The sequence below is a fragment of the Lissotriton vulgaris genome, chromosome 2_1, assembly GCF_964263255.1.
Source record: "Lissotriton vulgaris chromosome 2_1, aLisVul1.2, whole genome shotgun sequence".
Classification (NCBI taxonomy): domain Eukaryota; kingdom Metazoa; phylum Chordata; class Amphibia; order Caudata; family Salamandridae; genus Lissotriton; species Lissotriton vulgaris.
The window spans coordinates 1,710,009,192-1,710,024,802 of record NC_141687.1 but is presented as its reverse complement, the minus strand read 5'-3'; positions in this window follow the sequence as shown (position 1 = coordinate 1,710,024,802).

The window sequence follows — 15,611 nt, the reverse complement described above, 5'->3', positions numbered from 1 at the left end:
ATCCCATTAGTTATAAAAATGTCGTCTATATTGACACTGGTATGTGAATATCCAAAGTAATGCGGGCGGTGTCAACTGAGGGAGAAAGAAGGTAGCCGTCGACGTTTCGACCCCACGCTACAGCTGTAGGCGTACTTGTGGCCTTACATCGGGGTCTTCATCAGGACAAGGGTGTAAACGGGGTGCACTACAATTTCTGTAGAAATGTAAATAATATAATATAAGTGTAAGATCCCATTTGAATTTAGGGAAAAAGCGATAATGAATATCAAATACCGTCTGAACAGTAAAGTAAATGATTCAGAATTTACCATGGTTCTTGGAGGTGTTTTCATAAGGTAATCAATTGGAGAAATCCACTTTCCATTCATCAAATCTAGAAAATGAACAATCATTTGCTATTGTATCATAACTTAATTAAGTAAATGCGTCTCTCTATCAATGGATGATACATGATAAGTTTTATCAACGTTAAAAAACACAAACACACACTCCCGCGTGGACCAGGTAGGCAGCTCCTATCCCGCTCCAAGGCCCAAGTCTCTCCGCAGCCCAGTATCGGCCCTTCCAGTCCCAGTCATGGGTATTAGGATGGAATTCGCCCGGTGTATGATTCCAGCTCACGGAGCTCCCTTACGAGGCAGCCATTCCGTGTCGCGCCGTAGCCACGCCACCCTTCAATTAGTTCAAGTTATGATTATGGCAGTGTGACTTTACAAGGGGTACACAAAATTTTGTTTCTCCACCTTGCTCGATCAACTCCCCCATTTGGTGATTTATCACCAAATAGTTCCCAAATTTTTCCCCAAAATTTAATAAGACATGTTTCAAATTCTTCAGATTAGTATGGATTTATACTCTAGTATCCTTTTCTCTGGTCTCTTTAACCCCTCCCCTGTTGATGACGGAACCGCTCCGACATCAGCTACGGTTGGGCTGTGCTGATGACGGAGCGGCCGCCCGGGCCATTTTCGGCCTGCGTAGACGAGCCCGAGCCTCCGGGCTGCTACAGGCGCTACACTGGCTGCCCATCCGGAAGCGGATTCAGTTTAAATCCCTGACTTTGATGCATAAAGCCCTGTTTGGATCAGGGGCTGGATACCTGCGGCGGAGACTGGCCTTCTATCGACCAGTCCGCTCCTTGCGTTCGGAATCCCTGTATAAAGCGGTGGTCCCGCGGGTGAGGAAGGCCCGCGCGGGAGGGCGTTATTTCAGCTGTAAAGCTCCCCAGCTGTGGAATTCGCTTCCTCTTTCGCTTCGTAGCATTGCCAATTTGCTCCAGTTCAGGAAGAGCCTGAAGACCTGGCTTTTTAATCTTTAGGCTGTTTTTACTGTTTTCTGTTTTGTTTCTTTTCTCATTTTTCGTTGTGTTGTGTTATTTTTACTCTGAGTTGCAGGTGGAAAGCGCCGGGACACTCTTTTCGAGTAGCCGTGCGCTATACAAAAGCTTCATAACATAACATAACATAACATCATGGCCCGGCCGCCGCGCCAGGGCGGCGCTGATTTTGCGCCTGCGCGGCCGTTCTAATGAGCGGGGCGGGTCATGACGGAACCGCTCCGTCATCAGCACAGCTCAACCGCGGCTGGTGACGGAGCGGTTCTGTCACCAGCATGCGGCCGCCGCGCGGCCGCCCCACCCCGTTAGCGCTGCGGCGGAATAGCCGCGGCAGCGAAAGGGTTAAAGACCTTTTCTCAGAATTCCTCCATTTCTATATCACCTTTTTCCCTTTCTCTTCCTCGTTTCTCTTGAATCATCTTCTTTAATGACTTTCTAACATTTCTTCTCTTTCTGTATATGCAACATAATCTTATCATCAAAACTACTAATACTATTACTGTTACTGGAATTAGTATTTTACCTATAATTGAAATACCTTTTTCTTGAAACCAATGTTTAACTGATGTAAAACTTTTTCCAAGCTGTTCAAGAATACCATCAACCTCCAGTGGTTCAATTTCTCTATGCAACTCTGTTATATTTGTAATGTACTTCTCAATGTTTTGACTTTTATCTGGAATGTAGGTGCAGCAATGCTGTACCTTCAAAATTTCACAAACTCCTCCTTCTTTTGCTAATATTATATCAAGAGCAAGACGATTTTGCATTACCATAGTTCTCATAGCAATCATTTCAGTATTCACCATTAAGAATCCACCTGCTGTGTCTGTTAACAAACGAACTACTATCGTTGACAATCTTCGAATTCGATTTGCATTGAAAGATATTACCACTGCTGGTATCAGTGCTCCAAAGATATCACCTATTATTTCTATTACACTCTCCCTTTTTCTACGACTTAAAGGTTTACCTATCTCATGTATGCCATTAGTACCTCTATCTACATGAAAGATTTTAGGAAATACCAAACCCACATAGCAAGTCCCATACCAGTGGTCAGGTAATCTGTAATAAGCCTTGTTTCCACATATAAAATTAATACCAGGAAAAACTGGATCTTTTCCCCCTTTAAATCCCCACCCCCCTTGAATTCTATAAGTGTCTTTACATTGACTTGCTCCCACAAAATAATTATCATACATAGTATTGTCTTTCCTAATACAACATTTCCCTAATGTATAGCTACATTCACATTTCTTTCATCAAGATTCTCGTCATCAAATGTACAATATTTGGATTTATCATGCCTTACATTTTCTTTTCGTTTATAAGCCATCCTTCTCTCTTCAACCATATCTAAAAATGCTTTCTCTTCCACTCTCATTTTACATGTAAAGTTATTTTTAAATGCGTAATTGTGGGTCAACTCATCTATTTCTAAAAAGTATTCTCCCATAACTGTAGCAGACTTTTTCTTATTCAATGCCTTATCAATTTTTAATTTTGCAAAAACTTCATCTGAATTTGAGTAATGGTATTCTAATTTACCTGTTTGATAAAACAGGCTTGCAATCACACTACACGTAACTCCATATGTAAGCAGAAGGTGGTGATATGTCACCCCCTCAGAAACAGATGCGGGTAACTTTACACACACATAACAGTCGCTACCATCCATTGTCCTAATACTCAGATAACAATCTTGAAAATGTATTTTTCGTAAAGTCGCTGATAGAGCTATCCTGATGTAATTCTGGCCTATATACATACTGCTTGTTAGACTTTGATTCCAGTTTGTTCATCTGAACTCACATTAGGTTTTAACTTTATTAAGTTACCCTGGAAAGGAATGACCATAGCTAAGATTATCCATATCCAGTACAAATCAGACATGATCTACACCATTTTCTAAAAATGGAACATTTCGTTTTATGCTCATTATTAACCTTTTTTTTTTTTACACAGCAAATTTTTCTAACAGGTTTTCTTCGACCTTGTGTCACCCACAAGCTCTTACTTTTCACTTACAGTGTCCTTTCTTTATCAGGATTTCAGGTTTACCTTATCTCTTTGATCAATTACCTATTTTCTTTGTGATTCAGTCCTCTACTCACTTTTCCATTTGTCTTTGGGCAATTCAAATGTTCTTGACTACTGTTTACCTCTTCAATTGGAGGTAGCACAATATAAGTCCATTCAGGTGATTTGTACTTCTGATTTGGTCTTCTCATTCTTTTTGGCCTCTGGACAACTTCTATTTTCTTTCCCAATGTCTCCCTTTGACTGGTTATCTCATTAACCTGCTCCTCTTGTTTTCTTTCTTCGTGAACCAGTTTGAATCTCAGTCCATCATTTCCTTTAGGCCGATTGTCTCCTTTACAAACTCTTTTTGTCTTAGGCTCCGCTGTGTTATGTTCTACTCTCCAAGCTCTTTTTCTTTGACTCTTTCTCAATGGAGTTTCATCTGCACTGTTGTCAGTCTCACTATCAGTATCTTCGACAGTTTCATTTATGATGATCTTTACAACGTCTTTCTCTTTCTCAGAGTCAGTTTTATCTTTTGACAGTTCTTTCACTCTGTTAGGAACATTTCCATGGCTGGTACTTGGAACCTCATCCTCTTCATGAGTTGTTTCCTCTTTTCCAGTGTCAGGATTTTCGTTCCTGCTTTCAGAGCTTTCAGTCTGTCCTTTAGAATTTTCTTGTTCACCAGTTTTTTCTTCACCTTGCTTAGTGTCCTTACTGGTGTCAGTCTTTACCAATTCTCGATCTTCAGATTGATCTTCAGAATTCGTTACTGCAAGAATTTCTCCTTCGGACGCAGAGCTAGATACTTCCAGATGTCGACGTTCCTGTCGATATTCAGTATCTGGACTTTTCTCTGGTTCACCTTCAGAGTCAGAATCAGTTGTGCTTTTACCTTTTTCATTTAGATTTTCAGGTTCAGGCACACGGATTGTGTGGCTTGCATGCACCCATCTTTTCACTCCGGCACATTTAACTGCAGTGGTGCTAACCAGTATGACCTGTCTCGGTCTCTGCCAATGAGGTACCAAGCAGTTTCTTCTGGGGTGTACATTTATGCGAACCCAGTCCCCAGGAACTAGATCATGAGCTTGATTTTTCTCTTTCGTTTTCGATTCAGTTCCCACCTGATGGAACACAGAAGTCACCACGTCAGATAGGTTTTTGCAGTAATCCAGTATGATGTCATCATTAATTGTTAACAATTTATCAGCTGGTACAAATGCTTGTCTCATCACCTTGCCCATTAAGATCTCATGTGGACTCAGTCCAGTTTTCCTGTCAGGAATGCTTCTTAAGGTCATCAAAACAAGTGGCAAGGCATCGGGCCACTTTAGTCCTGTTGCTAAGCACATTTTTCCAAGCCTGGCCTTAATTGTTCCATTTACTTGTTCAACCACTCCTGAAGCCTCAGGTCGGTAAGCACAATGCAGTTCTAGCGAATGTCCAGTGCTTCACATACCATTTGCATGAGTTCATTCTGAAAATGTGGGCCACGATCAGTTTCAATGGTCACTGGGAAACCGAACCTCTGTATTATTTCCCATAGAAGTAATTTTGCAACAGTTAGACCATCGTTCCTCCTTGTGGAGAAAGCCTCTACCCATCGGGAGAACAAACAGATGATCACCAAAACATATCTGAGTCTGTTACATGGCGGAAGCTCAATAAAATCCAATTCCATTTGTGTAAATGGACCTCCCTCGCGTCCTATGGTTCCCAAACTTACAATTGTTTTCCTGTTTGGATTTAACTGTTGGCACACAAGGCTTCTCTGGCACAAGCTCTCAGCTATCACCCTGAACTTGGGATTGTACCACGTCCGTCTGAATAAACGAAGCATGGCATCTCGCCCAACATGAGCTTGACCATGGTACATTCGGGCCATATTTGAGATCATGCTCTCGGGCATTACTGGTCTTTCATCTTTGTAAACCCAAATTTCATCTTCCTCTCTTTGTCTGCATCCTGCCTTTAACCAAATATTTTTCTCCTCCTCGTCAGCTTCTTCATGCATTTGCTTCACTTCCTGCCAGGTTTCAACTACATTTGTTAGCATTAAAGGACTTGAAACATGTTCTTTTTTCCCTGTCCCGATTGATAGATGCAAGGTTTTTAGCACAGTATTTGGCAATTGAGTCTACATAGCTGTCACTTCGGGTGATGTAGTCATCCCCCTTTTTGTGAGCTGCACATTTCACCACAGCTATTTTATCAGGCAGTTGAATTGCGTCAATTAACATACTCACAAACTCTGCATTTCTTGAGAGATCCTGCAGAAGTCAAATAACCTCTTTGGGACCATAGTTGTCCGTAGTCATGGACAACCCCAAAGCCATATTGACTGTCGGTCACTATGGTTACCTTGATTTCTTTTCCCAGTTTACACGCTCGAATCAAAGCAATCGATTCCGCTATTTGAGCAGAACGAATTCCTTTAAGACAAGAAGCTTCCAATACATCTGCCACAGTGCAAACTGTGTATGCTGCACTCAAAACACCTTCATCTGTTCTCAGACACGAACCATCAACAAACATCACATAGTCAGATTCAAGCAATGGCTCACCTCTGATGTCTGGTACAATATTCAAGAACATCTAGGCACTTGTGATCAACCTCATTTCTCACTTCAGTTTCCATTGTATCTGGCAATAATGTAGAAGGTTTTACATTTACGCATCAAGATATTGTCACATTTTCTGCTCCCAGAATTGTCTTCTCGTATTTTGTCATCCTATTGTTGGTCAGGTACTGTGTTTTTGTCCTAGTGAGGAGAATCTCCACAGAATGAGGTACATACACCCTCACAGGAAATCCCATCACTATCCCTTCACTTTGTTCTATACTGACACTTGTAGCTGCTACTGCTTTTAGACAACCTGGCAATGACTTTGCGACAGGGTTTAAAACAGCTGAGAAATATGCAATAGGCTTTCTCAGTCTTCCATGTCTCTGAATCAGTACTGACAATGCACATCCTTCTCGTTCACTGCAGTACAATTCAAACTCTTTTTCATAGTCAGGCATCCCTAAAGCTGGTGCTTCACATAAGCTCGTTTTCAGTTGTTCACATGCTTCCATTTCAGTTTTGGTCAGAATTATAGGGTCTCTGCTATCTGCTCTGCTTAATCTCTGCAATGGCTTGGCAATCAGTGAGAAATCACTAATCCACTGTCTACAGTAACCCACCATTCCGAGGAACATCCTCACTTGTCTTTTGGTTTTTGGTGGCTGCATTCCTTGTATCATTTTAATTCTTTCTGCAGTGACTTGTCTGATTCCTTTGGCAATCTTATGACCTAAGTAATGCACTTCCCTCTGACAAAATTGTAATTTTGACGGAGACACTTTATGTTCCTCTTCAGCCAAATGATTTAACAATGCAATGGTATCAGTTACACATGCATCCTTTGTCTTTGATGCCACTAGGAGATCATCGATATATTGAACCAATACGGACTCTCCAGGCATGCTCAAACTTTCTAATGATTTCTTTAGCAACTGATTAAAGATAGATAGACTTTCACTATACCCTTGAGGAATTCGACACCATGCGAATCTGAACGCAAACATTTGCTGGCTTTCTGGGTGCAATGGAACTGTAAAGAACGCATTACACAAATCGATCACAGTGTACCATTCTGCATCATGGGGAATTTGATATAGAATCACTGCTGGATTTGGTACAATCGGACAACATGGGACAACTATTTTATTTACTTTTCTAAGGTCTTGTACAATCCTAAATGTTCTGTTTGGCTTTTTCAATCCCATTATCGGTGAATTACAAGGACTACTCTCTATTTCTCTCAATATTCCTTGCTCAATCATTTTATTTATCACTGGAGTTATTCCTTCAATTATTTCTGCTGTCATTTTGTACTGGGGAATGTTTGGGTAACTAGCACCTTCTTTTATAGAGACTTTTTCAGGGTCTACATCTTTCATCAATCCAATATCTTCTCCTGTGAAATCCCACACCTTTTCTGTCACTACCTTTTTCAACTTGTCCGGTATCTTTTCTTGATCAAATATAGGAAACAGTTTATTTTGTTCTGCCTCAATCATAAGCATGGTCATTTTGTACAGACTATCTTCATCTGGGGTTTGCAATTCTATGCCATCTGGTGAACAGTATATGGCACAGTTCATTTTACACAGAATGTCTCGTCCTAACAGATTTACTGGGCTACTATCACAAACCACAAATCGGTGCATGTCTTTGAAATTTACAATTTCTATCTCAACTGGTGGTGTTAGAGAGGTTTTAATCTGTCTATTAGCTACACCTACAACTTGGATGTGGTCTCCTGAGAGAGGAAGATTCTGGACTTCCACTGATCTAACAGTAGAACTGGTAGCACCAGTGTCCACTAGAACAGTTATTTCTACGTCATTCACTTTTCCGTTTACAAATGGACCAGACTGATCTACCTCAAGAGTGGCTCCAAGCACACACTCTTCTCCCTCTCTCAGGCACCGTCAGAAACTTTCATCCGACTCACTCCTACCTTCTTCTTGCAACCAATACTGGGGACTCACATTCACTCTAGGTGATCTGTTTACCTGCGCGACTCCGCTGAATCCTGTCTCTGCACTGTACCTCTGTTGATTTATACTGTGTGGAAGTGGCGGTTGTGGCACCTGACTTTGCTGAGTAACTATCTGCTGCTGTTGCGGTTGCTGTTGAATTACCTCATGCTGCACCTGTGGATTCAATGATGTATTTTAGGGATTAACTCTTGGTGGATACTTACATTCTTTTCTCCAATGCCCTATTCTGCCGCAATTGTGACAAGGGAACTTTTTCTTAAGCTCTTCGATATTTCCTACTAATTTCGTTTTGGGGAAATTCCCTTTCAATTTTCCTTGATTTGTATCAGCGTTTTTATTTTCCAACTGTGCTACTTGGTGTTCTGCTACCTTCACTTGTGCCCACATAGCTTTCTCTTTTAATTTCTTTTGTTTGGAATCAATTTCTTCACTTCAATATTTGGCTTTTCTCAAAACAACATCTACAGATCCTGACTGTCATCCTATCATATTATGTCTGATCACATCTCCGATTTCTGGCCCTAAGCGTGGCTCAGTGGTTAGAGGCGGCAGACCCGGAAGCTGAGATCGGCCGTGGACCAGGGTTCGATTCCCTGCCTCGGCGGGTCTCAGGCTCAAAATTCCACGGAGTCGACAATTCTCGCTCCGGTGCCTACTCGACTCACGGGGTCACACTCTGCGACGCTGGGCAATAGCTTGCTTAATCTCCACTACGGCCCCTCGCGGCGGGATGCCTGGCTTTCACCTTGTGGATACCCGACCAGGGTATCTCACCGGGGAATACCAGGACGGGTTCCCTAAGCAAGCGCCTTGAGGCCCCTGGGTTAAAGCGCGCTAAATAAATCGAAGCACATTTACATTTACATTTAATCCATATATGAATCGATATATAAAATGACTCATGTCCTTTTCACTCAACTCTTCATATCCACTGTATTGTTTAAATACCAACAACAATCTTTCATAAAATGAATGTACAGATTATTTTGGTTCTTGCGTAGTTCTGTCTATTTTAACCCAATCTGTTTCTTTTGGTGGAATTTTATTCTTAAAAAACACTATCACTTGTTCGTATTTTCTCATTACTTCAGGTGACCTGTCACTTTATCTCGAGGATACTCTTCCCTCGGCCAATTTACAGATATTTTACATTCAGTCCACAAGTCTGCTGGCACTACTATGTCAAATAATCCATCCAGATCAACCCATAGTACTTTTGAAACTTTTACAAATCGATCTACCTGTCGATACCATTCTACTGGCTTTTCTCTCAATCTGGGGAAATCATTTGTAAATGATAATATATCCTGTCTACTCCATGGAACATGCACATATCCTCCTCCAGGTATTTCTCTCATAGGGAACTCATTTGCGACTGTCTCCTTTTCTCTAACCGGGAATGCTAACGTGGATTTATCACTAGTCTCCTCTTTCTTCTTTGCCCATTTCACTCTCCATTTATTCACATCTCCCCATCTCTGTAACAATACAATTAATTATTTTATTTGGGTTAACCTTCCGGCAGTATTCATGTTTTCAATGTCTTTTTCTGAAAAATCAACTCTATAGGATTTCTGCATTGTTTTATTCTTTGCAAATTCTATTTCAAATTAATTTGCCAGTCCTTCTAATTGATCATGTACAGATTTCGCTTTCCATGTTATGCTTTTACACATGAACATAAGTCTTGGTACGTTTTTAATCTTTCTGTTCCAATTGTTCCAATAATTAATTCTTCCATGTCAACTTTTAATCTTGCTACATCCAGTACTTTAGGTTCATGCTCTTTTAATTTCAAAGTTTTAATCCAATCACTTAATTCCTGCTCTGTTGGTCCTACAGGGGTTTGCGTTAAATCTATTTCTCTATGCTCTTTTCAGGTGTAGCAGAGTCAGATTCTGCTCCGGTTAAATCTGGATAAATATTTTCTTTTACCTTTTGCAAACTTTGTGGTAAAGGGATTGTCAAACTCGGTTCTTTTATTCTTTGATTTTCAAACACTGGGATTACAGGACCTATTGTTACTGGGACTGTTATTGCTTCCATATTTTTCGTAAGTTCTTGTATCTTTTCTGTTAATTCATTTGTAGATCGTATATATTCAGCAGTGCTGGCTTGTTCTTCAACTCGTTTTTCTACCCTATTTATACTTTCTCGTTCATTCATTTGCATGGGAGTTCCGGCAAGTCTTGGATCTGTTATTGAAGTACTCGGATTATATCTCACTTCTACTATTTCGGGTACATCTCTAAAATTAGAAAATTGCCTTGGAGTCTCAATAATTCTTTCATCTCCGGGTGGAGCATTAGGTGTAGTCCATAAAGAACCTGGTTGATATGGTGGCGTTCTCCTATTTAATATTTCTTCTAGTACAGCATCCTCTGATTCACTGTTACCATTACCTTCTCTCCCTGCTTCCACATTTTTCCTCTTTTCTGTGCATTTCCGCCCTTCATATTCATCCACTAATCTGACTAGATACATGCCATCACACATGTTAGCATTTCTCCATCTTCGCATTCTACTCTCATGTGTCTCTCCCCATAAATTACTAAATCTACCTCTTGTCTGATATGCCCTCTCAATCTTTCACTTTCCAATTTGTGCATCTCATCTTCCCATTCAACTAAAACTTCAAACTAAGTCGGTGTAGGTCTTGGTTCAAGGTTCATCATCTTTTCTCTCAAATTTCGCAAAACTGCCACATCAAAAGATCCTCCTTCTGGAAAAGCTAGTACTCCATCATTTTGGTATATCTTGCCCAATTCTCTAACCAAACAAATGTATGGTAACCATATTTTGACAACATATAGGAAGCAGGTGTTTTCGGCGGAGGAAGTAATTTTCCCTCTCTCGTTACTATCGCCTTGTCCTTCACAAACACATTCTTTAACTTCTTTAAACCATGAAGGTTTCTTCCTCTCTTCTTCGTAATAGTAATCCATTTTTCTGTAAATTCCCTGTCTTTCAAAAGATTTGGGCACTTCCTTATTGCTGGTCCGTAACACCAACCTATCACAGCGCGGTTTACAATAGCGTACCAATTAGAACAAGATATGTCTTTTTAGTGCTTATCCAATACTTTTGCTGCTTTTCGTGATGGACCAATCAGCTCTTGCTCTCTCTTGGTCACGAGGACCAATCCCAGCGCGACACTTTTGACGTCACCAGCGCTCCGGCTTCTGCAGCGCCGACTGACCCCTCCTTTACAAGGTTTATCGAGAAGCCGTATTTACAAGATATTCAACTGAATCGGTTAGCAACTTACACAAAACAACTCCATTCGTCTGTTTCGCTAAACAAATTGATAGTTTTCTCAATCACACAAGTATTCAGTATTTCCAGTAGACAGCACATAACTCTTCTCTACCACAGAATTTTACATTCGCCGATAAAGCAGTGCTTACCTCTACCTTTACCCTTCTCGCAAGCTCGGGTTAAGCTCTATTACTCTCCCAGCAGTAAGTTTTAAATCAGGATACGCAATGATTCCTGTACTTGAAAGCCAAGATTTTATAGACTGTCATTTCACACGTAGTGTCGCTAAACAGTGATATACGACGATACCACCGCAGTATACGACGATACTACTTTTTTGAAACAGACTATGCGATGTGTGACTTCACTTGCCACACTTCCTCTGCCTGCAGACAAGGTGACCAGCTTCACGCAATACTCGGAAGCCTTTTCAGGACTACATATAACGTAATACAAACTCAACAGATGTTAGTCATAATTCTGTACATCAAAACCCTTATATGACACTTTATACATAATCCTAGCTAATTCTAAAGCAACCAATGCTCTGCTACCAAGCTAATTACTGATGCAGCGCTACTCCAGAAATAATTTCTAATACCATATCACCTTTCCCTGAAGTACAAAATCATACATCTACTCGTCAGTGGGACCCATGACACCACGAGTCACTCACAAAAACACTTCCATCTTACTTCATGGATCGGTGAAATTCAAAGGAGAGCTGCTGTATCATAGTGGAGTGTCTAAACTAAATCTAAATATTTATACTATTTACACCTGCAGTTTAAATGAGTTTACCATGGTTCTCAATAACAAAACATTTATTTAGACACGCCACCACTGTGGTCGACGAATCTGCTAGTAAAAATTAGGCGTAGGAAAACTCAAGACCAGCTTAATTCTCCATTTATCTAATTTTTATTAGGAGCAAATTTAGCTTGTCTATAAGTTTATTCACTTTATTTATTTATTTCAAAACGACATTTAAAAGAATACGAATTTATTTCAAACAGTTAATTTCATTTACTTTAAGAAAATTCAGAAATTGACATTTTAATTAAATTCAGAAATGCAAGTATTAGCAAAAGACAGATAGTTCTCAAAATTCATTTTCTCCTACTTCCCTAACTTCCCTGACTAATAGCCTCACCTAAAGCTCAGATCTCACCCATAGAAATAAAAAAAGTATTTAAAGTCTTACATCTAAGGAAAAATCAGCATTCCGACAGCATCTCTTGAGGAAATCGAAAATATGTTTTTTCTTCAGTAAATTCAGCACTTGTTATACCTTTTTCACTAGCTCTATCTATCTAAAAGAATAACTTTCAGCTTAAATTCAAGTTCTGATTGGACAATTTGGGGTGGATAAGCATCATCTCGTCATTACAATATTGTTTTTCCTTCCGTCAGCTAGTTTTTAATGGGTTCATTGTTTTGGGCAATGTCCGGTCTATTCCTGTTCTCCATTCGCAACTTCGCAAGATCTTCTCACGTTCTGAACAATTGTGCTCATCCTTTTTGCAGCCATCTATACTTCCAGGCCACACCGTCCTTGAACTACGTTCACTCCAGACACAAGCAGCTCAGACTCGGATTTTATTCGTGCATGCGTGTTTCTTTTATGGCCACAATAATCGAGTGACTCCATTTTCTGCTAGGCCTCACTAGTCAAAAATGGGAACTATCATAGAAACAAACACAAATGAACGTTAATTTGGGAATTTTAACCCTTCTGTTTACCTCCCCCCTTACTAAGGTTTTCCCTATTAGTGGTTACCTGGCGAAATAAGCAACATTTATGCATTTTATACTCACTTATCCTTCGTTTTCTGCCACAAAATACATAAACAAAAGCACATTATGCCGCATTCCATTATCTCAAAGCTGCTTATTAGTTTAGGACACAACAGAATTACATAATTAGTTAATTATGATTGCAACATAAGCATAATTAGTTCCCAAGTATGTCTGTGTAGGTGCAACTACTTATTCTAAGTTGGTTAACTTCACACGTCATTTCAATTAGTTCAAGTTATGATTATGGCAGTGTGACTTTACAAGAGGTACACAAAATTTTGTTTCTCCACCTTGCTCCATCACAACTTCTTTCCCTGACGGATGTACCTCTCCAACTGAAGTAGAACCTTCCTACCCCGTTCAATTCAGTTGTCGAAGTTTCACTGACCAGTTACTTCATATTGACATTAAAATACATTCATCAAGTGGGATACGTTTCCAATGACAGAATGTCCCAAATTCCCTTAAAAGTGAAACCACAGGCCATTTGTCTCAGAGCCATGGAGTTTCTGTCATCAGCACTTCTCCTGCCTTTTTCCACAGAAGTGGTTCAAACATGAATGGCAAAATATCCTAGGTTGTAAATGTTTTCTATATAATTACAGATCTGAGGGGTGGAGCTTGCCAGGCTCAAAGATGGCCGCAGATTGAGCTTGCTCCGCCAGCCATCTAAATCAATCCGTTATTATCTGCATTTTCACCTGAGGCCTGCCATCTAAAAAGCTGCCAGGGAGCTGAAGTGTCAGAAGTGCTACCCAGCGAAGTGAAAATCGGGCAGAGACTCGCGCCCGGAGTGCTGCTGGGAGTTGCCGCAACATGAGGCCTTCCGGCGCCAACTGAGGAGGAGTACTGAGATGTATGAGAGTATACAAGGACGTAGAGTCCTTGTATACTTGTATACCTCAGGACGAAACTCTCTCTGTGATAGAAACACTCCTGCTACAGACTGATTTGGAAAGCTTGACTCCGGTCAGTTTTATTATGGCATGTGCATCCATAGCCATGAAAGAGAACTTTTTTCAGTTTGGTAAAGACCTGTTTCTCCAAGTATCTGGCACATTCATGGGCAGTGTTTTTGCTCCATCGCTGGCGAACCTCTATGTTCATCATTTTGAGCAGACCCATATACTTTGTAACACTAATCCATTTCTGAGCCACATTGTGACTTGGAAACGTTACATAGATGATGTCCTAGTCATCTGGAGAGGAGCAGCTGAGACTATAAAAGAATTTCACCATTGGTTGAACCATCGGAACCAATTCCTGAATTTTACTTGTGAATTCTCCAAGGAAAATCTCCCATTTCTGGATGTTAACATCTACTCTCAGAATGGGCATCTGAGTACTGAACTATATAGAAAACCAATGGCGAGGAACTCACTATCACATTTTCAGAGTTATCACCCCCAGGCACTTTGCGAAAATCTGCCCTTTGGACAGTTTCTGAGAGTTCGACGGAACTGTTCTGACAGTGCGAAATACAAAGAACATGCAGCAGCACTCTCTGTACAATTGCAGGAACGGCAGTACCCGAAGAAAACAATCAAAACCTCATTGAAAAGAGCGTCTAACAACAATAGAGACGCGCTACTGGAACCCAGATTAACACCTAATGATGAAACAGAATCACAAAGGATGACATGCGCAACCACCTTCTCAGGACATTCAAATGCAGTGAAGAAGAGTATCCTAAAACATTGGAAGATTCTAGAAATCGGAGGGAAGACATTACCCCCTCCACTTTTCGCATTCAAAAGAAGTATGAATGTCAAAGATCGGTTGGTACATACGAGACCACGTGAACTCAAGCAGGACCTCACGGAACCAGGAATATGGGGATTGCCACCTGTGATGGGTCACTTCCCATGTGGCAACTGTTCGGTTTGCCCACTGACCAGTCATACCACTGAGGTAGACATAGGGACGGCCAGGCCCTGGACCCTAAACAAACACACAAACTGCAACACTGAGAGGGTCATCTACCTTATCACTTGTCCCTGTAAAAAGAGATATATAGGGATGACATCTAGAAAGATCAAGGTGAGAATTTCCGAACACCGTTGTACTATTCGGTGCAAGAAGAGTGCCACCAAACTAACTAATCACTATATAGAGGCAGGACACTCGGATACAGAACTACACTGGGTGATTCTAGAGAAACCGTTTATTCCCACTCACATCACGGATATTCAAAAATTTCTCCTACAGCGCGAACAGCGCGAACAGCGCTGGGTGTTCCGACTACATACAGATGTGGACGGGCTCAACGAAGAGATTCCGTGGCTGGCATTACAATAAATGAAACTATCATATCGCAGAAAATACCACTTTCTGTATACATCTACATGGTATCTGAGCAACATCAACCATGGTGGTATTGACATATAGTAACCTCCTAGGTATAACATTGCCATGCTATTAGTAGGGGGAAATCTGTTATTTGTCCCTATGCTGAGGAGTAAAAATACCTGATGCAATCTCACGAATCCTTATAATTACTCTAAAGAATAACACCTTTTTTATAGAGAGACGTTGCAAAATCTATTGCAGACTATTGAGGCTGCCACTTTTTCAAGTACAAAATCTCCACCAGATACTTAATTTATTTAATACGCATTACTCACCACTTAA